Below are 13,255 nucleotides of genomic sequence, written 5' to 3' on the forward strand. Positions count from 1 at the left end.
GAAGAATGGTAGTTGTACACACTGATACAGAACCTCCTGGTGCCATAAAGTACATAAGGAGGACACTAACTCCTCCTATTCCCTCCTGTCCTCAAATATTGATCATCTAGACTCTACAGGAGGAAAAATAGCCAATTTTTGTTAGTTGTGATATCAGTGAATAAAAATAAAACACAACAGCTTTTTACATACGTGGTTTTTACATGGCCCTGCTCTAGAAATTCAAAGAGAATGTTTACTTAATTGTAAACAAAATGAGGCCATCAGATCAAAATATTAACAGATTTAAATCAGTAAACTCATACCAAAAACTACACACTGAAATATCTGTTTTTTTAGTTTTAACCAAGTAAATTAATTGGTCATAAAACACAGTTTTTAGTCGCAACCTAGGCCAAATTATAACAAACATATAGCAGTATGTACACAAACAAGACCTCAAACTTGAGAAGCCACAAAAAACTTATGTCTTCTTAAACTGTAACAAACTGCTTGCTACATTTTGTGCCACACACAAAATGCTACAGCACTTCAATTATGACTGCAAAACTCTCTCTAGTTTTGGTGGAGTTGGCTGTTCAGTTTTTCTATATCAAGAAGTGCAACTCAAAAATGCATACAATTTATTTATTTATTTTATTTTACATTTGTTAACCGAGATGCTCCGACTGGACAAGGTCCATTTTCAGCTGAGGTCCGGGGAGAAAAGCTCCACTTAATACAGTGACAACAGGTATTTATACATCAGTTATATACCAATTGGTGAGACTATGGATCAGTGACATAAGAGATCAGAGTGCAAAGACATTCTTATACCACATTTTTCAACAACTTTACAAGTAGACAATAGGTTAATAGTTCATAAATTGTTAAGACAAGATGAATTTACTGTTTCTTTCTTACATTAACATACAACTAACATTTGTTAGACATTTTTTTTGCATGGATCAAGTCTCCCTGCATCCCCTCAGCTTATGCATACCAAACCAAAAGTTGTTCTACATTGCTGAAAAGTCATCTAAACCTTGGAGTGCGCCTCCAGCTCCCACAGAGTAAGTGCATGTGGATTTGACAAACTGCAATTGAAAGAAATCAAAGAAAAGGCACTCAATGCACCTGCCATCATCAGAGTGTAAATCCATCCATCCATTTGCAACCACTTTTTCCCATTTTATTGCACATGGGGCTGGGGTGTCACATCATCAGTAACAATCATCTAGAGCCAGTGTTCTAACTGCCAGGTGGCTAGTCCTGCTGCGGTTGTTCTTCCATACAAAGTACATACACACCACACACACATGCACAATCACACCTATAGCCAATATAGTGTATCCAAGTCATTTTCTGCATGGCTTTGGAGTGTGGATGGAAACTAGAGCACCCAGAGAAAGCGCACACGAACATGAGCAGGGTAAGCAGCCTCTGCACAGAAGGCAATGTGCCATCTTAAATTATTGCATGGTTTACAGAATGACATCGAATAGGTTCATGAAAATGAGTACACTTTGGAACCAAGACCTTAAAGTCAGGTCTTCTGTTAGTTTCTTGCAAATAATTTATTAAAAAGCTATGCTCTATTCATAGGTTTTAAGATCATGTCACAAAGCAGGACAAAGAAAGTGCTTAAAAAACAAAAAAGGACCGATGACAAACCTCAGAGATATTTTAATTTGTATAAAGTCAAGCTGTCATGTAGAGTACTTTGACTAAGCTTCATTTTATAGCATTAAATATGATATTCACATTGCTGGTTTTGGATGTTTTTTTTTCTCCCATCTGGCAAGTTTGGAAGTTCAACCCTGTTGCTCTGAGCTGATTTATGCTTAGTTTTATTATCCATTAAGTGGCTTGTGGTAACTGTGTACTGAGGTATATTTCCAAAATCCCCCGATGCTTAAAAGTCTTCTGTTTTGACAAATAGAACAAATGTAATAAGTAAAAAAAATACAATTTTCAGTTTAGACTCCATCCTCAGCAGTTTCTCTACCTCCCATCAATTCATTGAAAAGCTGGTCATGCTTTGCTATCTTTTTAATGTCATTAAGTACAATTTGAAAATACATAGAACCTCAAATTAATTTTTGCAGGGAGGCAAGCCCCCCTGCACCCCTCCAAGTGGGCGGACATAACCCACCAACGCTGCCAGCCCAATTGCCCTAAAGTGCAGTCTGGTTAAATTACTTGCCCACGATCACACAGTAAGCAAATTAAGCCTGACAGAATCAAACCCTGTAGCACAGGAAGCCCGACAGAATCAAACCCTATAGCACAGGAAGTAGCTCATTAGCTGTGCTCATAGCCTTAATCCTCTATTAACTGTCAGACTAAATAGAACAAAAATAATGCAGTCGTCATGATAACAATGAAAATGATGAGGTTTACAATTATCCCCCAATAGTAACAAATGTTTACAGACTTTCAGAATGTATATCGACAGTCATAGAATGAGTTCCTGAGTCACTAACAAATGGAAAAGCCACTACTAGCCCTGTAAGTGTATATACATACAGGCTGGAGTATCTTGGTAATTAGAAGGTCCCCTGGCTCTCAAAATTCTAAGTGGAATTTCTAATAGTGAGCTTATTTCTAAGCAGAGGAAAATCATTGTCATGTATTAGCTTGACGGTGAAATTTCTGAGCAAGAAATTAGTTGCAATATACACTGGCTTTCACTTAGTTTTCTGCAAGACAGGAACGCAGTGATGCTGACAGTGATGGTCCAGATGTACAAATCTTGCTGTTTTATGCAGCTTGTAGCACAGCTGTGTTGTGTGAAGAATGAAGTGTTATAATAGGCAAATCATACTCAAGTCTTTGTTAGCAGTGCATTGATAGCAACTGCCCAGCTAGCTTCTAAGTAGAGGTTTAGTTATTCTTGTACCTGGGGCTGTCCTGTGATCTGGCACCCCCTCCTCAACTTTAAATTTTGAAACAAAAAAAAAAACTTCTCCTGGACTTGTGCAGCAAATAAAGCTCTTCTATCTTTTTAAACTTATGCCGCCCACAGAGAATTGCTGTGCTTCAGTTCAGACTGAAAATACAATAGCGGCATTCAGTTCTGAATTATGATAATACACTGAAGACATGGAATTCTACAGCATTTCAGTTGTAACCACAAGTACAATACAGGCATTCAGTGCTGGTACTGCACCGAAGACTGATTTACCTGGTGTAGCGGCTTCCTTTGCCCCATCCTAGCTTCGCCTCTGCTTCTAAGGATAAAAGATGAGATATTCACAATGAAATTTTCACTTGGTTAAGGAGTGTCTTTATATGCTGTCTAAAATGCTTTCCTTAGTTTTGTTTGAGACATCCACAAATGAGTTATCAATTTTACTGTATAAAAAAATACAACTAGAAATGCCTAAAAATACTTTTTGTTTTTTTTTTTTTTGCTTGCATCAAGTCCCTCTGCCCCAACACCTCCCACCACAACTTATGTATACTAACTCCATCGGTTGTACAACAACTGGGGAAACGTGAGAGAAATCCTAGAGTGCACCTTTGGCTCTCAGAAAATAAGTCCATGTGGATTCGACAAACTGCATTTGAAAGAAATCAAGAAAAGGCAACTCGGTGAACCTACCCTTATCAGAGTGTAAATGCTGCATCTTACATTACTGCATGGTTTACATCATGACATTGAAGTGAACCTACCCTTATCAGAGTATAAATGCTGCATCTTACATTACTGCATGGTTTACATCATGACATTGAAGTGAACCTACCCTTATCAGAGTGTAAATGGTGCATCTTACATTACTGCATGGTTTACATCATGACATTGAAGTGAACCTACCCTTATCAGAGTATAAATGCTGCATCTTACATTACTGCATGGTTTACATCATGACATTGAAGTGAACCTACCCTTATCAGAGTATAAATGCTGCATCTTACATTACTGCATGGTTTACATCATGACATTGAAGTGAACCTACCCTTATCAGAGTATAAATGCTGCATCTTACATTACTGCATGGTTTACATCATGACATTGAAGTGAACCTACCCTTATCAGAGTATAAATGCTGCATCTTACATTACTGCATGGTTTACATCATGACATTGAAGTGAACCTACCCTTATCAGAGTATAAATGCTGCATCTTACATTACTGCATGGTTTACATCATGACATTGAAGTGAACCTACCCTTATCAGAGTATAAATGCTGCATCTTAAATTACTGCATGGTTTACATCATGACATTGAAGTGAACCTACCCTTATCAGAGTATAAATGCTGCATCTTAAATTACTGCATGGTTTACATCATGACATTGAAGTGAACCTACCCTTATCAGAGTATAAATGCTGCATCTTACATTACTGCATGGTTTACATCATGACATTGAAGTGAACCTACCCTTATCAGAGTATAAATGCTGCATCTTACATTACTGCATGGTTTACATCATGACATTGAAGTGAACCTACCCTTATCAGAGTATAAATGCTGCATCTTACATTACTGCATGGTTTACATCATGACATTGAAGTGAACCTACCCTTATCAGAGTATAAATGCTGCATCTTACATTACTGCATGGTTTACATCATGACATTGAAGTGAACCTACCCTTATCAGAGTATAAATGCTGCATCTTACATTACTGCATGGTTTACATCATGACATTGAAGTGAACCTACCCTTATCAGAGTATAAATGCTGCATCTTAAATTACTGCATGGTTTACATCATGACATTGAAGTGAACCTACCCTTATCAGAGTATAAATGCTGCATCTTACATTACTGCATGGTTTACATCATGACATTGAAGTGAACCTACCCTTATCAGAGTATAAATGCTGCATCTTAAATTACTGCATGGTTTACATCATGACATTGAAGTGAACCTACCCTTATCAGAGTGTAAATGCTGCATCTTACATTACTGCATGGTTTACATCATGACATTGAAGTGAACCTACCCTTATCAGAGTATAAATGTTGCATCTTACATTACTGCATGGTTTACATCATGACATTGAATAGGTTCATGAAAACATGAGTGCACTTCTGAACCAAGACCTTAATGTCAGGGTAGCCTTTTAGTGAACTATTTACAAGAATCAATGTTCCAAATACACATTTTAAAATCACTGTATGAAACAGGATGTAGAAAGTGTTTTAAAAAAAACATCAATAACATAAACCTCAGAGATGTGTCCATTCATATAAAATCAAGCTGTCATATAGAACAGTTAGACTAAGCTTGATTTATACTGTTAAACATGAGATTCACATTTCTGGTTTTAGATGTTCTGCTTTCTCCCTTCTGGAAAACTTTGATGTTCAGCGCTATTTCTGTGAGCTAGTAAGCGTGTAGTTTTATTATCTGTTAAGTGGCATATGTTAACCGGTACTGAGGTATACTATTATCAAAATCCCCCAAAACTCAAAAGTGCTTTACTTTTACCCCAGGCACCATCATAATATAATTCAAAAGCAAGTCATGCTGCTTTGATTTTTACATGTCAAGAAGTGTAAATTGAAAATCCATAGAAATTAAAAATATATATTTTTGCAGGGAGGCAAGCCCCCCCCCCCCCGCACTACTCCAAGGTGGATTTCACCAGCCCCAACCCTCTTTAAGTTATACATACAAATGACATAGTCATACTATAGCAGAGAAACCTGAAAAAAAACACTGTAATGCACCACCAGCCCAGTCCATACAAATTAGCACAGCTGCAATGCAACTCAGCAAAAGAAAATTTCTGCTCAGTGGGGATTACCTCGAAATGTATGAAAGCCATCCACAACATGTGTTTTGTTAGTGCGGAAGGGGGCGAAGAGTCAAGCATGCTATGTACGAGACAATGTCTGCATTTTATGGCTTTTAAATCAAGTATATCATTTCACTGATTACAGTATAGTTACCTAGAATTGCTCAAAAGCTGTACAGCACAAGTCTCAAATAGTATCATTCTTATTTAACACAGAACAGATAAATATGAAATGTATTATTCCCTAAAAATCATGGTATATTTTCACACTGTCTAAATCATAAAAAATATTGGCAGTAGCCCATTATGTCAGTAAAAGAAGGACCTTTTCCATGCTTCTTGGTCCACATTGCACTAGAGTACACGTTGAAGCTGCTGCCCCACTCATGTCTTTAATTTATTTAATTTTATTTTAATTTATGTATTCTACAATAGACTTGAATCCTAGCCATGATTATTTTTGGTTCACTATGAATAATGTCATTCCATTTAATCGACAGGAGTACATAACTCCAAATCATCAGTAGTCAGAAGAGAAATTCTCCCAAAGTCACAAAACACAAAAAATCTACCCTGGCACCCTCCACCCCCCATTTGGGAACAAGCCTGTGTTTGTGTGCGTATATATATATATATATATATATATATATATATATATGTGTGTGTGTGTATGCATGGATATGTATGTATTTCTGTGTGTGTATATATATATATATATATATATATATATACACACACACACACACACACACACACACACACACGTGTGTGTGCGTTTGTATGCATATACCAACCTGAAGATTGCACAAGCATACAACACTTCCCTTCCCTTCTCCAAGTCTGACCGCATTTAAAAAGTGCCTTGACCTTGTTGATGAACTGGCCAGTGATAAAACAGTAAACTAATGATTAATTTCTCTGCTTTAAATTCCTTAAGTGCTGCAATAGACTCAGCTCCCTTAAAATCATAAATTGGATTATGTAAGTAAACAGAGAATGAATGAATTTATTTATGCGTTTATTTGATTTATTTGTATGCATTTGCTGATGTGAGTCTGTCTGCATGTAGGTCATTTTCAGGAGAGGTTCAGAGAGAAAAACTCCATGAAAAAAGTACAGTAAGAGTTTGTTGCATTTGGATAACATTCTTAGCAATATATAACACAGTTAAACATAAGACAGCATGCACAGAACATAGTGATGTTTCAAGTGCCTGTTGAGACCGCAAGGATTTTAAGTTCAATCCTCAGAACAGCAACAGTTTGACTGGCTGGGGAAATATGTAAGGGGCACAGCTCCTTCACATCAGGGGCAAAGTCCTATTTGCAAAAATGTTTTAAGTGTGTAAGAATGGGTTTTGGAATTTGCATTTGTTTGATTTGTCACATTTTTGGTAGGGATCCCACTATTTTGTCATATGTTATCTTCAGTGTGCCTACAGCTTAGTAGCTAGATATGTTCCAAACAGAAAAACCACATGAGCATATGTGTTTGCATTATCTATACAAGTAAACTACACAGATTTTATAATAGGAATTTCACAAGCCACATTTTGCAGAGCAGAAGAAGTACTGAGGAATGTTCCAAAGAACAGAGCACTAAAGTTCATAAAACAGATGTTTAACACTGAGAGTAGGCTCCTGTCTTACATCTATCCTAGGCACTACCAAAGGCAACTATGACATTACATTTCTGTCTGGTGACTTGTTCCCCATGTGCACAAATCAGTCTTTAAAAAGTGCTTTCTAATGTCGGCATTAAAAGTCATGTCTGCAGTCTGAAGGATGTATCCCATCTTGTTTCCATTCCTCTGACGTTCCTACACCATGCCATTTTCCTTACATTTTTCCAAGGTGAACAGGTCTGACTTCCCCAGTCCCTCCCTATATGCCTTGTCTCTTAGTCTGCTTATTACCCAGTAGGATCAGGAGTAACCTAACGCAACAGAACCACTCCACGTGACTCGTACACCAGTTTTGCAAAACACACTAAAACAAAAATGAACAGGGAAAAAAAGTCAGTATTTCTTGTGTATGCCTCATGCAGGTAGTTGTGACCATTGTACCCTTTACTGCTACTGTCATTAACATTTCAGTTGTTGATGCAGCATGGAAGGAAAGGGACATTCTCCAAATGTGCAGCAACTCCCCTGACACCTCAGAAAAGCTGCACTCAAATGTATTAGAGTACTTTTGTTCAGAAAATACTTGTGAGCTCCTTAACACAATGACTGTGCACAAAATACACTAAAATAAAAAAGTTTACATTGCTGAGTTTCTAAAGAAAATACATTATGGAGAAAAAAACATTTGTAACCAGATTGTATGTTGCAAGGAAAGGGTATCTATTAAAACAGTAGGTCTTCAAGGAGAGCTCGCTGTAACAGTGAACCATAGCATGTGTTTTAATCCTCAGTATGTGGACATCGTTTCTTAGCCACACATTTTGTCAGCTGTGTTGGTATCACTATGAAGACTTATGCTAAATTCATGCCAACATCCCATGGATGCTTGGTTAGTTAGTGAAACATTGTACATTGCCAGCATTGCTAGAAGCATTCTTCTGTTCTCCAAGCCCCTTGTGTTCATCATAGGGTAGTGTGACTGTAGTAAGCCACTACCCTTGTTAAAGTGCCAGTATGTCATACTGCCCTATGAAGCTGATTTAAACATATTAAACAAAATACATGTGATTTCTTTAAAAAGAAACATTATAATAAAATGCGTCATGCTGGTGATCCTTTGCCAAAGGTAATATTAGATTTTGAGTAACAGTATTGGTTTAAGTGAGATATATTTTCTGCATGGAGGTTGGGAAGCTGTTGTGTTAGATTAAGTTAATAAAGTACTCATCCTGACAGAAATTGCACTCTGCCTTTTTGCCCGATTGTCTGTCTGTCATCATACTCCTCCTGGCTAGTCATCCCGTTTGTTCTCCATTAAATGGGAAAAGGTTGACTGGGAATGTTCATTTTGACAGGTTTAGACAGTCATCAGGAATGGTTTAAGATTTTTTTTTGGTATTTTTGGCCCTAGCCCCCAAATGCACTTGGCAAAGTGCCAAGAAAGGACATGCAATTGCCTGACCACAGGGGGCATCCCCTCACTTTTATGAGGGTATTCCATCCAAGTTGCTCTTCCCCTTCCCTGAGGTACAAGTGATAAAGTAAAAGTTTTCCCAGTCTCCACCAGGGAAATTGCACCAACCTCATATACCCCTGAGTGTGAGAAATCCTCTCCCACCCCTCCAGGAGAGGTGAGTGGGACATGCCGTTGACTCCTGCCCATCCCTCTCCATACTTCCCATGGAGTGAGGCTTGGACACACTTGTTTTCTTGAAATGACCTTAAATATATAAGAACTGTTTAAGAACATCTGGAATAGTAATGCTAAACTCAACAACCAAATCCTGTGAGCATCTACACATACCTACCACTACACACTCAAAGGGTGTTGAAGTCTGCATCTAAAAACACTCATTTGTACCCTAAAAAAATCACAAGTCCAACATAATGAGCACCTGATACATAAGTATTGCACAGACCTTCAAATAACCAGAGTAAATTAAACATGCACAGTCACCTTGCCACAGCAATGGGGAAAGTCCATAATAGCAAAATACTTGGTTTTAGAATCAAAGCAAGTGAGAATCAAAACCCCATAATGCACACATTGTGACCTGGCAACCAGAAAAGCATCTGAGTTGGTGGTGACTCCGCTGTGTATAAAACAGACACAATAATTCTGTAGACCTTGAATGGAGTCTGTGACAGCATCATTTCTGCCTAGGACTAACATAAGTGCAACTAAACTACTAGGATAGATAAAAATGATTAAGGTATTATGGTAGGAATCAAACATGCAAGTAACTATGGAAAATGAATATATGCTTACCAAAAATCCTTTCATCATGTCATGTGCTACCTAAATATCAAAACAAAACATTGCCATTCAGTCAGCGATTAAGTACATGATGTCATAGACAAGGGGTTCAATGCCTGTCAGCCTGGAGTGAATTGTTGAACCAGCTGAAATGCTATTCACCCAAGGGACTTCATCTGACTCTCCAGGGAGTAAAAACAGAAAAGCTTGGCTACTTGCCAGAAGTCTCAACAGTAAAATATGTATGAGACACTGATGCTTCACCTATGTGTTAAACAGAGGAATTTAAGGAATGGGTAGTGGAAATTATTCAGGAGTTATTAGGGAAGATAAAATTTTTTTCAGAAAAATAAAGCTAGGGAGTGGGATAGAATGAAAGTGGAGTTTAAGAATATGGTAGAAATAAAGGAAAAAGAGATATGGTTAAAAAGTAACAAGAATTGTATACTGTAGAAGGACTGATAAAGGTTAAAGTATTGCAGAATAGAGGGAATCTAACAGAACAAGAAGAGGTGCTATTGCAGAGTGCTAAAAAGAAAATAAGGGACTACCTCGATTAATATGCATGAGTTTAGAAAGATTGCTGTTAAGCAACAGTCTTTTGATAATAACTCTATAGCACAAAAGCTTTTAGTGCAATGGCTCAGGCAACAGAAAGTGGAATGGGTTGTTGCCAAGCTTAGGGAGCCTAAGGTAACAAGGAAAATAACTAGAGATCCTGTACAGGTGTTAGAAATATTTCTGAAGTTTTATGAAAATCTGAATAAAGCAGAGAAATGTGGAAATCAAGAATAACCACAAATGGAAATGTTTATAGAATAATTAAATATTACCAAGGTTAGCGGTAAATGAGACTTAATTGCTAACATTTTGGATAGGAGGAAATGAGAAAAATTGTGATATATAACAAGTCTACAGGAAGATTTCTAGGAACAGGTGGTATTCCTGTGAAAGTTTGAAGGTAGGAGGGGAAAAAATGATAAAGAATCCAGAAGGTTTTGTTTAACAGTATTTTAAAAGGAGAAGCACTGCCAACATCCTGGAAGAAAGCTGTGGTGGCTGTAATACCTAAAAGATGGTAAAGGCCCATCAGATCCTGTTTTATATAGATCAGATTTTAAACCACAATTATTTGGTGTTTAAGTCTATAATGGCTAAAGAATGGCAATGATGATGCTAAAATGGATAAATATGGATCATTGTGTTTTTGTGAAGGGGTGGCCAGCATTTGACAACATTAATAGAACAATGATGGTCCTGACTGAAGCAGAATGTAAGACACTACCGTTGGTGGTGGTTCTTGATACAAAGAAAACATTCAACAGAGTAAGCTGTGATTCATGAATAGGGCAATGGAAGCATTTGCATTCCCTGATAAAATTATAATAAGGTGGATTAGGAGGATATATGAGGGATTGGAGACAAGGGGGGGGGTCCTCTCTGATGTGTTCTGTTTGAGCAGAGGAACCAGGCAGGGGTGTCCTCTTCCCCTTTTTATGTGCATTGTATTTAGAGCCATTGGCAAAGAAAGTAAGGAACTCAGAAATTTAAGGATATAATTGGTATGGTAATCAAGAAAAGTTGGCTTTATTTGTAGATTTCCAGATTATATTATTTTCTACTAGATAAAACCAGAAAAGGACATTTCAGTGTTGTGGAACATTCTGAGACAGTTTCAGATCTTTTGGGATACAAAGTTAATGAAGGTAAGACAAAAGCAATAGCTGTACACCATCTGCCACAGAAAACTGGTTCAGCAATACCCATATTTATGGGGATATGGCAAAATGAAGTGTTTGGGAGTCTGGATTAGAAAGGATTCTCTTATGGCAGCTAAGGATGTGTAGGAAGAGACTAAAAAGATAATACAAAAACTGAGAAGTTGGAAGTTCTGTTTTATGGATATGTATAGCAAGATACAAGAAGTGAAAATGTTTAGTCCCTTTAATATTATACATGGGTCAGGCATATTTTATCAACCAAAGTAGAAGAAAGTGTTCTAAGAGCTAAGTCAACACAGATTGGAAAAAGGAGATTCTGCCAATAGGGATAACTGCAATTAGGGATACAAAGAATATGGAAAAAGGGGGCTGGAATTTACTGGAGAAAACTGGCAAAGGAACTAAAGTACTGGGAGCAAATAATTAGAGGGAGAAAGGTAATAGAATGGGAAAAGGACAAAAATTAATTTGGACTGCAGGCTAGAGATTGCCTTCCCCATGAAGGATTGATATCAGAGTAAAAGCAAAGAGAAAGGAATAAGGGGGATCCTAAGTGAAAGACCAGCACTGGTAGGGTTTTAGTAGAATCTGCAACAGAAGTTTTTGTTTAAAAAGGGAAAGTTAGTAGGACACATTAAATAGTGCATGATGACTATAGGAATCAATCAGAGGAGGTTGGAAAGGATTAGGAAGCGAGACTGGACAACTGATTTACAAAGAAACAATGGGAGTATATATGTATGGATCCCAAGTGTACAACAAAGTCTAGAAGATTTAGGATCTTTGCTTGGAAGTGTTTGCATAGGTATTTTTATACCCTAAGCAGACTCAATTGTTCTTCTGATAGACTGCAAATGTTGGCGACATGATGGTGATGAAAGTGGTAATTGGGAACATAGTTTTTGGGAGTGTAATGAGTTGGCAGACTTTAAAAATTCCCTGCAGACTACTCTGTCAGAAATACAGGGTGAGCAAATTGATGTAACTAAGAAAATTATTTTTTGCACCGTGATACAGAATCAGAATTTTCTAGATGTAGTAAGGCCTTGCTAATTCTGGTGGCTGCCAAAAAGCAGTTACTAGAAAGTGGAAATCAAAGTCTGCACCAACCGTACTACAAGTAGTGAGTATAGTAACAGAGATAAAAGAACTGGAAGTGAGATATGTAGAAAAGGGTAGGAGCAAACTACATGGAAAAATGGAAATTGTGGAAACAGTACATGCAGAATAATTTTTTTTGAGGAGGAATGAGGTGTAAGGGAAGGCAGAAATTGAATGAGCTATGTAATGTTTGACTGACAATGACTACAGAAAATTATAAATGATACGTAATATTTACAAATGAAAATGTCAATATAGTTTTTCTTTTATATAAATGTATGATTGCTTATATCATAACTGATAATTCAATAAAGATGTTTTGTGTTTAAAAAAAAAACAATAAGATGTGTGATTTAGAAGTTTTCCTCCGCATGACGGATGTCGATATCTGTACCATTAATGAAATGTGATATAAGATCCAAAATGCACATTCTAAATTCCAGGTCACACTTGCCTACATGATTGCAGAGCTCAATGGTACAGCTGGTGGAGTTTCAATTTTTGTTAAAATAAATAAAGGCAAAAAGCAAGAAAATGATGGAATATCCCCAATGTGACAAAATATAATCAGTCAAAAGTACACTGGAGGAAACAAAACCCCTAAAGTACAGATCCCAGGATGAGTTTTAATGATTAGCAGCTCTGGTATAAGATTCTACTTTTGTGAGCCGTGTTTCATCCTTCCTGGGTAATTTCCCTTTTCCTCAATATTTTGTGACCGTAGAGTTGGTATATATAAAGGGATGTACATGGAAAATTCCTTATTATTTGACCACCATATCTCCAAGATAGCTCAAAAAGCCTCTTATATGGCCCATC

The 13,255-nt window shown here is 37.2% G+C and overlaps 1 protein-coding gene across 1 annotated transcript in view; it reads left to right on the plus strand.

The window, feature by feature from the left end:
* The window catches only part of CPM (carboxypeptidase M), a 767,990-nt gene that overhangs the window by 597,910 nt on the left and 156,825 nt on the right, over positions 1-13,255 (plus strand). The window lies entirely within an intron of this gene.

This window comes from Protopterus annectens, chromosome 11.part0 (assembly GCF_019279795.1).
Source record: "Protopterus annectens isolate FY-2018-M chromosome 11.part0, PAN1.0, whole genome shotgun sequence".
NCBI classification, from domain to species: domain Eukaryota; kingdom Metazoa; phylum Chordata; order Ceratodontiformes; family Protopteridae; genus Protopterus; species Protopterus annectens.